This window comes from Hypanus sabinus, chromosome 20, assembly GCF_030144855.1.
Source record: "Hypanus sabinus isolate sHypSab1 chromosome 20, sHypSab1.hap1, whole genome shotgun sequence".
NCBI lineage: Eukaryota > Metazoa > Chordata > Chondrichthyes > Myliobatiformes > Dasyatidae > Hypanus > Hypanus sabinus.
In genome coordinates this window covers 56,484,619-56,498,085 of record NC_082725.1, presented here as the reverse complement: position 1 = coordinate 56,498,085, position 13,467 = coordinate 56,484,619, and positions in this window count along the sequence as shown.

Here is a 13,467-nt window from a genome sequence, read left to right as displayed (position 1 = left end):
TTGTCGACATTCTATAGAGCTACTTAAGTCTCTTGTTGAGATTGATCGTGTATCGTGCTACTATAGGTTTTGTAAAAGAAATAGATAACAACAAGCTTTTGTCCATAATAACTTCTGTTACCTGTTAAACAGATCTGCTGCCTTGAAACCCCCATATGAAATGTTTGCATTTTAATGAAGCTTTTGACTGCTACCGCTGATCCAAACCCACCTGTAAAGTTGAGTGGGACTAAGAATAGATGATTTGGCAGAACTGATTGGCATTTAATTTCACACTACATTGCAACCCATCTTGATCTATTTTCAAGGCATAACAGAGGTACTACAGATGATAATATTGTCTTATTTAATAAATTCTCAGCAATTTATTTTTACTTTTGCATCTGAAGGTTACTTTTCCAGTAGTTTGAAACAACATAACAAAAATCTGTTAGGAAAGTGCAAGTTGATTATTTCCAAGTATCTGATCATAGCAGGTTATAATTTATTTCAAAAATATTATTATTTTTACAATGAAAATGGGAAATCCAATGCTTATTAATGAATTTAATCCTAACATCAACCAAATCCAAAAACAAGATGCTGGAAATCTGAATAAAGAAACATAAAGTCTGGAAATACTTAACAAGCCTACAGTAAAGAGAACAATTAATGTTCAGATCAATGACATTTTATTTAAAAAGCCAATGAAGTGAAAGATCCAGTTTTTAAAAAAAATTTCAAACTTATCAGGTATGACTCAGATTGAAGAAGTAAAATTCTTTAGTTACCAATGGGGAGGATATCAGATGACCATTTTCTGGCTCTTTCATTTAGTAATTTATAGCAAGTAAAAGGAATTTCAAAGCATTGAAATCATCTCATTAGACAATTCCCAACTAATCCCATGGCCCTATCCAATTGCTTTTTTAAATGACCTTATTGGATATGCATATCATAGACATGATCATCATTTTGTATGTATCTCTGACCATCCTGAAAAGACTGATCTGCGTTTCTAAAATGGTAAAATGATGTGGTGAAGCAGATGGATCTGAAGCTCTGTGATGATGTAAGAATGGTGCTATATTTCCAAGTGGATGATAAAGGAAAAGAGCATTGGTGGCGTTACTATTCCTCTGCTACCCTGCTTTTGAATTGTATGTTAGGGAGATGTTGTCGAAGTGACATGGTGAGGTCCTACAGTTCATTCAGTAAATGGTGTACTCTGATTCCATGACATGTTGATAATGCAGTGAGTGAATGCTTAATGTTGGAGATTAGATGTTACCTCAGGGGTTAATTTGTCTTGGATTGCTTCAAACTCTTCTTGAGTATTGTTTGTACTGTTCTCATCCATGCAAGTGGAGAGTATTTCATCACACCCACTGGCTCGTGCATTGTGGATGGTGTGAAATCTGTAGGGCTTTAGGAGGTGAGTCATTTGCCACACAATACCCAACACAATCTAACTCAACTTCTGAACTGTTCTTATAGCCACAGTGTTTATGTGGCTGGTCCAATAATGGCTCTGGTCAATGGTGACCCCCAAGGATGTTCATTGTGGGTATTTTAACAATGGCAACATCCTTAAATGTCAAAGGTAGGTGATTAGATTTTCAGCTGTTGGAGAGAGCCATTAGTGAGCAGATTATGTGCAATTTTTTTATCCCATTGCTGACTTTCATCCTATCTTGCTACATGCAGATGTGAACAACAAAAGGGATACAGATTTCCAGAGTGAAGGAAAGCCATTGATAAAATAATATCACTGCTCAAAGAAACTCCAGTAATAATGTGGTGGTACTGAAATGATGGAACACCAACAACCACAACCATCTTTCTTTTTGAAAGGCCTGCCTTGAGGTGATGAAAATCTTTTCCCTTAAGTTCCATTGACTTCAATTTAATTAAAGCTGTTTGATGCAACACTTAGTTAAAAGCCACTCTAGTAACACTATTTAATTTCAATCTCATGTCCAAATTTGGACTGATGTTGTGTTGTGCCAAATTGTCCTGAAGGAACTCCAACTGAACATTAACTATTAGTGTGTAGCTCTTACTGAAAATGAACAATTTATTTGCAACCTTGGTGCCACACTTAATTCAGAGAAGCGATTTGGACCACATAACTGAACCATCATCAGGGCCGCCTATATCCATACTCAACTTTTTAATCTGTTTCTGATCATCTGTGGCTGAAATGCTTATTTTCCAATTGAGTCCTCTGGTTCCTTCATTCTACTTTCCATAAACTTGAGGCTACCCAGAACTCCACTATCTTTCTCATAACTCACATTGTTCACTATTACATCTATGCTTGATGACAAAGATTTGTTCTGAGGTATACAATTTAAAATTCTCATCCTTCTTATCATGCCCCTCCATTTCTTCCCATCATCAGTCTACTCTGTTTCATCTCTATAACTTTCATAGATATCTTTGTTTCTCCAGTTTTGACATCTTGATCAATCAAATGTAACTGCCTCATCATTCTTGGCCAAGACTTAAACTTACAAGGCCCCAAGCTCTGAATTCCCTCTTAGGATCTCTTTCAGTCTACAGTAAGAAATCCTTTAAAACCTAACTCTTAGAAAAACTTTTAGATCATTTCTTAAAGTATCTCCCTGGTGTCATTTATTTTTCCAGTTGTTGAGACTCCTCTGAAGATCTTTGAGATATTTTGTTGATTTAAATGTGTTATGTCATGGAAGTTGTTGTTGGTTTAAGTTCCTTTGACATTACTATTAATGCTGCCTTCTTTCTTTTCACTAATGATTAAGATTAGAAATCAGCTGGAAAATAGTTACATTGGATTTGTCCTCCTTCCAATTGTCCACCTTATATGGTATTTATTTCATTATTTATTTATTTAGAGATACAGTGCAGAATAGGCCCTTCGAGCCACATTGCCCAGCAACCCCCAATTTAACCCTAACCTAATCACCGGACAATTTACAATGACCAATGACCTACTAACTGGTACGTCTTTGGTCTATGGGAGGAAACTGGAGCACCCAAACAAAACCAACGCAATCCATGGGGCGAACATGCAAACTCTTGACAGACGACACTGGGACTGAACTCCAAACTCTGATGCCCCAATCTGTAATAGCATTTCATTAATCATTGTGCTACATGGTGCCCACATAGAGACTTGTGTTATAATTGTGTTGGAACAGCTCAGCTTAACTTAAAATTAATTCTGACCTTCAATTCTTCAGCATTGTGGTAGGGCATTCCCAGATCTAATCATCTTTGCTGTGTCAACAGTAACAGTTTTATTTTCTTGACATCATATTGATTCACTAAAATTAATAGAGCATTGGTATTTGTGTTGGTGTGGACTGTATGCATGTAATTGTCCAATCAATAATCTTGGTTAAAATTTGGTGGACATACTTCAGTCTTTTGATTTGCACGCTTGTTATGTTTCAAAAAAACTGAAGTTATTTGTAGAAATTCCTCTTCTCATTTGCTGTTTAATTGCCTACCAACATTTATAACTGAAGGTGATAGACTTAGAGAAGTTTGATCTGACTCTTAGCTGGAAAATAAGATGAGAAAGGAAGAAATGTACGTCGAAACATACAGTGAAATGTGTTGTTCGCATCAAATCAAATCAGTGAGGATTGTGCTGGGCAGCCCACAAGTGTCTCCACAATTCCAGCACCAACATGGTATGCCCACAACTCTCTAACCCTAAACGTATATCTTTAGAATGTGAGAGGAAACCAAAGCACATGGAGGAAACCCACACTGTCATGGGGAGAACAGACAAATGCTTTACAGATGGTGATGGGAATTGAATTCTTTTTTTTTGTAATTTTTATTTTTTATTGAAGTTCATCATCAAACAAATATTTCCATAAGATGTATTTCAGACATTTTACATATATATCATATAATCATATATATCACAAATCTCCACGAAGTATTTATCTGAAATACTTATAGAAAAGAGTGGAAAGAAAAAAAACAAGCAAAAGGAAAGAACTATGTACAAGCAGGGAGTGATCTTTTTTTTTACAACAGATTCATTGATTTGTGAGAATAAAATCAGGCCTATGAGGCATTATGTAGTTAAACCATTTTCCCCAGTATGAATCAAATTGTTCCAAATTGGATAAAATTGTTTTACGTTTGATTGGATTTAATAGCCCATTGACATTAAAAGAAATGAATTTTACCTTGTCCTTAGCCATCTGTATTTATCTGTCAATGTATCATTGAAATTAGAATAAAACTTAATCGATCTACTCCCTGAACAAATAAGAACCAAGAAACGTAAATAATAACAAAAATGGCAACGAACGTGTGATTCCAAGGCTGAGGTCTCTAGTAGATGACCCTGCGTTGAGCTAGAGGAAATGTCTGGGAATTAAATTCTAATTTTACAACTGGTGCTGTGAAACATTGCACTAACTGTGCCATTCAATACCAGACCTCTTAGTTCTGTCCATAAAATAGTGATACTATTGCGCTCTGTAACGTTACCTTGTTGGCATCATAGTTTGTTTTCTCAGGTCACATATACTGTATATGCTGCCTTCAATTTTCCAGAAAAAGATGAGGGTCATTTCTCAAATAGGTTTAAAGGAAAAAGTATTTAATCCCTTTAGAAAACAATATCAAGAAATCTCTTTGAATCCCTCTTTACATTTTCTGATAATGCAAATTTAATGGATGTTAAAAGTTGATTTGTCAATTAAACAAATTGTATTCCATAACTGCATCTATCAAAACCTTTCATGAGTGGGAGAAATATCATGGCCTGGAATTAGAATTGGTCAGCACAGATCTTTTCATCTGAATCTGGAAGGCAAAAGGTTTCTTGCTCATTTAACTACACAGTTTGTGTTATCTGCAAGTGTCCTTGCACTCAAAACTGAAGCCTGTATCATTAAGAAATGCAATGACATATGGTATACATATACTGTGTTCTTGTCATGTTGCTGACTCTAAACAATGATGTATGGTATACCTATACTGTGTTCTTGTAGTGCTGCTAACTCTGAAGTTATGCTATTGAAAGGGCCACTTTCAGCACCAGTTCCTTTATGCACTCTACATGCTCTACTGCTTGGCCACAAAATCTACTGAGCCCCATCAACATTTGTACTCTCCTGAGGTTGCTGCTTGGATTGTGCTCCTATTGGTTCTGCTGGATAACTTGGGGGGAGGCATTGCAAGTGGTACAGGGTGGACAGGGACCTTTAGGATGGAATCACATTCACAGGGTGACAACAAACAGCTACCCTGCTCTCAGAAAAGCAGTATCCTATGGGTCAAGTTTAAGAAATCAGTTGCCACCCAAACATAGTACTTGCTGTGTACTGACATCCAGGCTGTTCACCATGCCTGGTTTGTCAATTTGCAGTCAAAGTTACTGTCACATTATGCTTCCTAGCTAATTTCACAATTTGCTGACCAAAGCAGCATTAAGAGGTCTACCATCATGGGAAAAGGTTTTCCCACTTCTCCTTCTGTGAGTGAGCATGGAAAATATGAATTATTGTGGTGTTCCCAAGGTTCAGGCAGAATCAGATTGTGCTCATGAGGTCTTTGGAACATTGGAACACAGCACACTTCATGAGGAGGTATGGTTTCCACTCACTCATTTTGTGAGTGGCTAGGAGAGAAAATTCCTCAAGTGCAGCAACAGGTATTCAGAGAACTTCAATGGCTCATTCTGAATGCAGCAATCATGGGCGCTCCGGTACTCACTAGACAAGGTTTCGCTCTTCATTATTGTGGGCAGCTTCTTGGACAATGCAGGTGGCGAAAACAGAGCTCTTGCTCAAGGGACTTCAGCAAGAGGACGTGCAAGAGGGCAGGAGTAGCTGATGGTCCAGTGAGGTTGCCCAAGAAGAGGATCAAGCCTGGGTGCTGTAAAGGGCCTGCTCTTTGTGTGTGGTCAGGGAACTTCAAATAGCCTGCAGATTCGAACACATGCAACACTTGGATTCAATTCCCAGTGTAGGGCCGAATGCCTCTCCTCAAATGCTTTCAATGACGAGGGCAAGGGTCCAGAGAAGTACGGCCACTATTCTCCACAGCTCCAGAGCACCATACAAACATGGGCTCCTTACATTCTGCATTTTCCTCCAAAGAAATTCCCTATAGCTACATACAAGAAGGAATGAGCATGCTGAATGGCTGTCCCTTCTGTGCAAAGGTAAAATCAGATGTATCTGAAGCTTTTTTAGCATCACAATTCATGCTTATTTTAAGGAACCTGTTTGGTGGTCCCTCCAACAAAATGCCCTGCATTCTACATCAGCTTTGATCAAATGCTCCTGTTGCTGTAGCTGCCCTTCCATGGAACATCAGGAAGTGCTCCCAACAATTGTTTTCACAACTACATTCACAATTGGTCTCTTCCAGAGACATCTTAGTTAACTAATATTCCCCTGTCTCTAAATCACTCTCCAGCCTCTCCCCTATTCATTCATGGCTTTTTCATAACTAATTTTCGTGGTATTTACACCCTGTGCATGTATGCCAGTCCTCCAAGAGGACCACAACCTCTTGTTTGCAGGCTTGTGTGCCTCATTGACCTGGAGAGCTATGTTGGCTGGAGTCAGGGCCTTATGGTTTGGGTCTTAGTAAAGTCATCCATGCCAAATAGGTCAAAGGGTAGAGGCCAAACCAAACAGTCCTCCTGGTTCAGGGGTTCAGCTCTGGGCTAACAACCCTGAGTGGCCAAACAAAATTGTTACAGAAACAGCAATGAAGAATCATTCTACATCTGATTGTGATGGTATTCCCTGAGTCTTCACCCGGTACTTGCATGGCTGACAGTAGAGAAAACCGAGAGGAAGCTACTGCCACGATAAAGGAAATCCTGAACAGTGCCAACACCAAGACTAAAATTGGTTTCATCACAAGGAAGCATTGTAGTTAGATTAGCCACATGGTAAGAAGAGTGGGGAAAATGCAGGAGACCAAAGGCAACTTGGTGGCATACTGTAGTGGCAGAAATGAGGACTCTGAACCACACCTGGGATACAATAGAGAAGATGGCCAAGGACAGACAGAGATGGGGGACCTTGATTGCTGCCCTAAGCACTGGCTGTGTAACCGACAGTAAGTAAGTACATATACGTATGCCAATGACAGTAAACCTGAACTTATTCCACTCCCTCAGCCATACCATTTGTAGCAAAGTAATCTTCCTTACTTTGTCATTTTTTCTATCATCTCCCAATTTGTTTTTTTTTTGTTCTTTATATAACTATTTAAAAAGTCAAAAAAGCATTAACTTCCCTATCCAGGATGCACTCCAGCTCTTGTGGTGTCCACTGTTCTCAGAAAGTCTCCACAATCAGTGGACACGATACATACAATGAGTCCTAGAGAGGGATCGTCCTTGCCAGTGATTGGCCTTTTAAGTGCCAGAGCTTTGCATATTAATTGTATTGCCAAATATTGTCTGCTAACCAAAGTGAAAATGGAATTTCTGATCAGGAGTGCTGCATTTCTCTTGCAAAACAAATGGAAGCAATGATTTTATATTAGAATATGGATTGATGTGTATCAACATTTCCTCTTCAGATGCAGATGAATTTCCAAGGCTTCTATCTATTTAGAATATTGTTTTCCATTCAGTCACCTGAATGATTCCATTAAGCTGGGAACAGTTCGGAAGAGATCTTGCTGGAAGTTGAGGGACTGGGTTATAGAGTGGGGTTCAGTAGATGGGGACTTTATTTCATTGGAGCTTAGAAGAATGAGGGGTGTTTTTATAGAGGCGTATAAAATCATGAGGCAACAGACAGAGTGAATGCACGCAATCTTTTTCCCTGGTTTGGAGAATCAAGATCTGGAAGGCATAGTTTTAAGGTGAGAGGGGAAAGGATTAAAAGGAGTGTGAGGGACAACATTTTCATCCAGAGGCTAACCGGTATTTGGAACAAGCTGTCAGAGGAAGTGGTTAAGGCAAGTACATTGACAACTTTAAAAAGGTGCTTATTTAGGTACATGAATAGAAAATGGTTTGAGGGACATGGGCAAATGGATGGGAATTTTGGCCGACATAGACCAGTTGGGCTGAAGAATCCATTTCCATGCTGTATGGCTCTATGACTCTACCTTCTCTTAATCTTATCTGTTGAAGTGACAAGAATCCAGTGTATCTCTACTCTCCACTCAAAACTATGGCTTCTTTCATCTCCTCTAGCTTTATAGTGAATGGTTATAATTCATCAATTCATCCAAACTAGTTTTTAAAAAGTAAAAGGTCATGTAAACCCTTTATGTATGCTGCACTGAGGTCATCACCAGTTAATGGCACAAAGGATTCAGCAACAATGACAGATTTTGATCCATGCAAAAAGCTGGAGGAACTAAGTGGGTCAGGCAGCACCTGTAGAAGGAAACGGACAGCTATAATTTCTGGTTGAAATCCTTTACCTGTATTGAAAGGTGGAGGAAGGATAGCTAGTGTAAACATGTGAGGAGAAGGGGTGGAGGAGAAGCTAGCAAGTGATAGATGGAGACACAAGAGATTGTAGATGTAAGAATCTGGTGCAACACAAAAAGCACTGCAGGAACTCAATAGGTCAGGCAGCATCTTTGACTTGGATGGAAATGGATCGTTGATGTGTCAGAACGAAACCCTTAATCATATTGGGGAAAGATCATAAGACCATAAGAAATACGAGCAGAAATAGGCCATTCAGCCTGTTGAGTCTGCTCTGCCATTCAATCATGGACTGATCTGATTCTTCCAGTCATCCCCACTCCCCTGCCTTCACCCCATACCCTTTGATGCCCTAGCTAATCAAGAACCTATCTATCTCTGCCTTAAATACACTCAATGACTTGGCCTCCACAGTCGTTCGTGGCAACAAATTCCACAGATTTAACACCCTCTGACTAAAGTAATTTCTCCGCATCTCAGTTCTAAATGGACGTCCAATCCTTAAGTTGGACCCTCCGTCCTAGAATCACCTACCATGGGAAATAACTTTGCCATATCTAATCTGTACAGGACAGATAGAGCCTTATAGAGTGCCTTATAGAGCCTCAACATCACATCCCTGCTCTTATATTCTATACCTCTAGAAATGAATGCCAACATTGCATTTGCCTTCTTCACCACCGACTCAACCTGGAGGTTAACCATTAGGGTATCCTGCACAAGGACTCCCAAATCCCTTTGCACCTCTACATTTTGAATTCTCTCCTCATTTAAATAATAGTCTGCCCGTTTATTTCTTCCACCAAAGTGTATGACCATACGCTTTCCAACATTGTATTTCATTTGCCATTTCTTTGTCCGTTCCCGTAAACTATCTAAATCTTCCTACAGGCTCTCTGTGTCCTCAACACTACCCACTCCCCCACCTATCTTTGTATCATCGGCAAATTTAGCCACAAATCTAAGAATCCCATAAACCAAATCGTTGACATACATCGTAAAAAGTAGTGGTCCCAACACTGACCCCTGTGGAATTCCACTGGTAACTGGCAGCCAGCCAGAATAGGATCCCTTTATTCCCACTCTCTGTTTTATGCCAATCAGCCAATGCTCCACACGCTAGTAACTTCCCTGTAATTCCATGGGCTCTTATCTTGTTAAGCAGCCTCATGTGCGGCACCTTGTGAAAGGTCTTCTGAAAGTCCAAGTAAACCACATCTACTGCATCTCCTTTGTCTACCCTGCTTGTAATTTCCCCAGAAAATTGCAGTAGATAGTTAAGTGATTGGAGGATCAGGTGAGGAGGTATGATTTCACATATTCTGATTAATGTGCATTTATCCTGAGCTAGTGCCTGTTCTCCTGCAGCATTGGAGTTTCTGAGGCACCATTTGCTCACAGAAGCACTATTATTTTAAGCAAAAATCTCAAATGCACAGCAACCATTAACCTGTCATGAGTAGTTCAGGTTGCAGGGATGATTTCTGGAGCATATTAATTTTGATATGAATGAATTTCTTCATCTTCTGAGGGGGCAATGAGAGTGCACTGGCAGGATCCTTCCGAGTGTTCCAATTACAGAAATCACTCTAAGAGGAAAAAACTGCGCTTCCATTATTTCAATTTTTGAATCTTTGACAATTTATGACCATTGTTTTGAAATACATCAATCTCTCTCTACTACTGATTGAGAAGAACACATTTCTATTTTCCATTGCCTTCTCAATAGTTCAGTAAGGGACAAAGATGTATGTACAGACAAGGGATAAAAATTGATTATGGCCCATATTAGGAAGCCCAAGTCGCACTGAAATACAAGAGGTGTGGTGACACAGTTCCAGGCTGCTGAGTTCAGTCCTGATCTAGAATATATCCATGTGGAGTTCTCCCTCTGCCTGTCTGTTATATTTTGTAACCACAAAACTTTAAATTAATTTAAATGAAATGGGAGGGGGAGGAGTCTGAATTATGGGTGTAGCTTCATCTTTAGTTCAAGCAAGGCATGTGTGTGTCATGTGGTAGTGTGATGATGTATGCAATTAATGTATTTTTACATATAACCCAGAATTAATTGTTTAAACAAACAAGAATGCTTAATCAAACACTATATATAGAAGATTGCTGAAATATTAAATACGCAGGGTCACTCCTAGGTTTCCTCCCTCTTTCCAAAGATATGCTTGCAGTCTAACTAACTGCTGAAAATAGAATAAAAAACCTACAGCACAGTACAGGCCCTTTGGCCCACAATGCTGTGTTGAAGATGTCCCATTGAGTCTACTCCACCATTGCATAATGGCTGATGCCAAACGCCACTCAACCCAATACACCTTACTTCTCTCCATATCCTGATCAGGAAACAATCAACTTCTGCCTCAAGCATATGCATGGACTGGGCATCCACGACAGTCTGAGCTAGAGCATTCCACAGATTTACTACTCTGGCTAAAAAAAAATTCCTCCTTACCTCTGTTCTAAAGAATGCCCTTTCAGTTTTGAGGCTGTGCCCTCGAGTTCTGAATACCCCCACCATAGGAAATATCCTCTCCACATCCGCCCTGTCTAGACCTTTCAACATTCAGTACGTTTCAATAAGATGCTCATGCATTCTTCTAAACTCCAGTGTGTCCCAAATCTGCCAAATGGTCCTCATATGTTACCCGTGCATTCCTGGAATCATCCATGTGAACCTCCTCTGGACTCTCTCCAATGACAACACATTCTTTCTGATATAGGGGGCCCAAAACTTGATATTGGATCATTGCATTGCTTCCACAGCACTACCTACCCCTCCACCTGTTTTTGTATAATCCTCAAATTTTGCCACAAAGCCATCAATTCCATTTTCCAAGTCACTGAAAAACAATGTGAAAAGCAGCGGTCCTAATACTGACCCTTGAGGAACACCAATAGTCACCAGCAGCCAACATTTATTATGCTGCCTCCTGCCTGTCAGCCATTCCACTACCCATATCAGTATCTTCCTGTAACACCTCGGGATTTCATCGTGTTAAGCAGCTTCATGTGAAGTACCTTATCAAATGCCTTCTGAAAATCCAAATTACATCTACTGCCTGTCCTTTGTTCACCCTGCTTGTTACTTCCTCGAAGAACTCGAACAAATTTGTCAGGCAAGATTCACCTTTATGGAAACCATGCCGACTTTTATCATTAGTCTCCAAGTACTCTGAAACATCATCCTTAATAATAGACTCTACATTCCCAACTACTGAGGTTCGGCTAACTGGCTTATAATTCCCTTTCTTTTGCCTTCCTCTCTTCTTAAATAGTGGAGTGACATTTGCGATCTTCCAGTCCTCTGGGGCCATGCCAGAATCAAGTGATTCTTGAAAGATCATGACCAATGCATCTGTTATCTCTTCAGCAACCTCTCCCAGGTCTCTGGGATTTAGTCCATCTGACCTAGGTGACTCATTCACCTTAAGACCTTTGAGTTTGCCTAGCACTTTTTCCTTTGTAATAACAATGGCACTCACTTCTGCTCCCTGACACTCATGGACCTCTGGCACATTGCTAGTGTCTTCCACAGGGAAGACAAATGCAAAGTACCTATTAAATTAATTTGACATTTGTTTGTCCCCCTATTCCTACCTCACCAGCATCATTTTCCAATGATCCAATATCAACTCTCGCCTCCTTTTTACTCTTATATAACTGTAAAATCTTTTGGGATCCTGTTTTATACTATTCACTAGTCTGCCTTCATATTTCATCTTTTCCTTTCTTATAGGTTTTTTTAGTTGCCTTTCGTTGGATTTTAAAAACTTCCTAATCATCACTCACTTTTGCTACCTTATATGCTTTTTCCTTGACATTTATGCAGTCCTTAACTTCCTTTGTCAGTTACAGTGGCCTAGCCCTGCCATTTGAGAACTTCTTCTCTGTGGAATATATCTATCCTGTGCCTTGTTAACTATTTCCAGAAACTTCAGCCATCTCTACTCTGCCATCATCCCCACCAGTATCCTCCTCCAATCCACCTGGGCAAGCTCCTCTGTAATTCCCTTTATTCCATTGTGATCTGATTTACGTTTCTCCCTCTCAAATTGCAGTATGAATTCAATTATATTATGAACACTGCCTCTTGAGGGTTCCTTTATGTTAAGCTCCCTGATAAGATCTGGATTATTACACTACAGCCAATCTAAGATAGTCTTTCCCCAAGTAGGCTCAGCATAAGGTGCTCTGAACAGCCATCAACAAATTCCCTCTCTTGCGATCTGACACCAATCTGATTTTCCCAATCCCCTTACATATTGAAGTCCCCCATAACCATTATGTCATTACCCTTATTACATGCCCTTACCAACTCCCTTTGCAATCTCAACACCAAATTTTGACTACTATTTGCGACCTCTTTCTAAAGATGTATGTAATGGCTTCTCTGTAGTGTTAACTGCTGATGTAATGGTTTCCCTGTAGCTGCAATGTTTGGGTTATGACTAGTGATAACGGGACTTTATCCAGTGGGAGTGACATTATTCTTTCTTGTTTGTCTGAAAGTTGTTGGTTTTGCGGGCTTTTGCCAGAAGGCACGAGAGGACTGGAGAGAGGAGACATGACTTGAACAAGTCTCCCCTCTGTGCTCTGGGCAGGAGTCCGGCAGTCGATGGCGTTCGAAGGAGGGTCAGCGAAGGGGAAACTGTGAGCTCCAACGATTTGTGCACAGACTGTTTACTAAGATTTTTGGCGCCTTTTATTTTATATTTTGTTTCTCCACTAACCCCACAGTCAAAGTAAGAGTTATAAAATCTTAATTGTTTGACCGCTTACTGTGTTTGTTATTTGTGGGTATTGATTTGAAAGGGGACACATCGCACAGCATGCCCCAAATGAGAGTTGTAAAGTTTGGCCAGGCAGGGGGTTATCACCCCCGAGATCATGCCACTAAGCAAAACGAGAGTTTGTGGGGGCTCGCCCGTGGATTTGATTCTGTGGGATGCTGTGTGATTGCCCTGTTTAAATCAGTGCTGGTGTGCATCTGTGGGGTTGTGGTTAGTAATGTCTGCCTCTGTGGGATTGCAGTTAGTAACGGGTTGAGT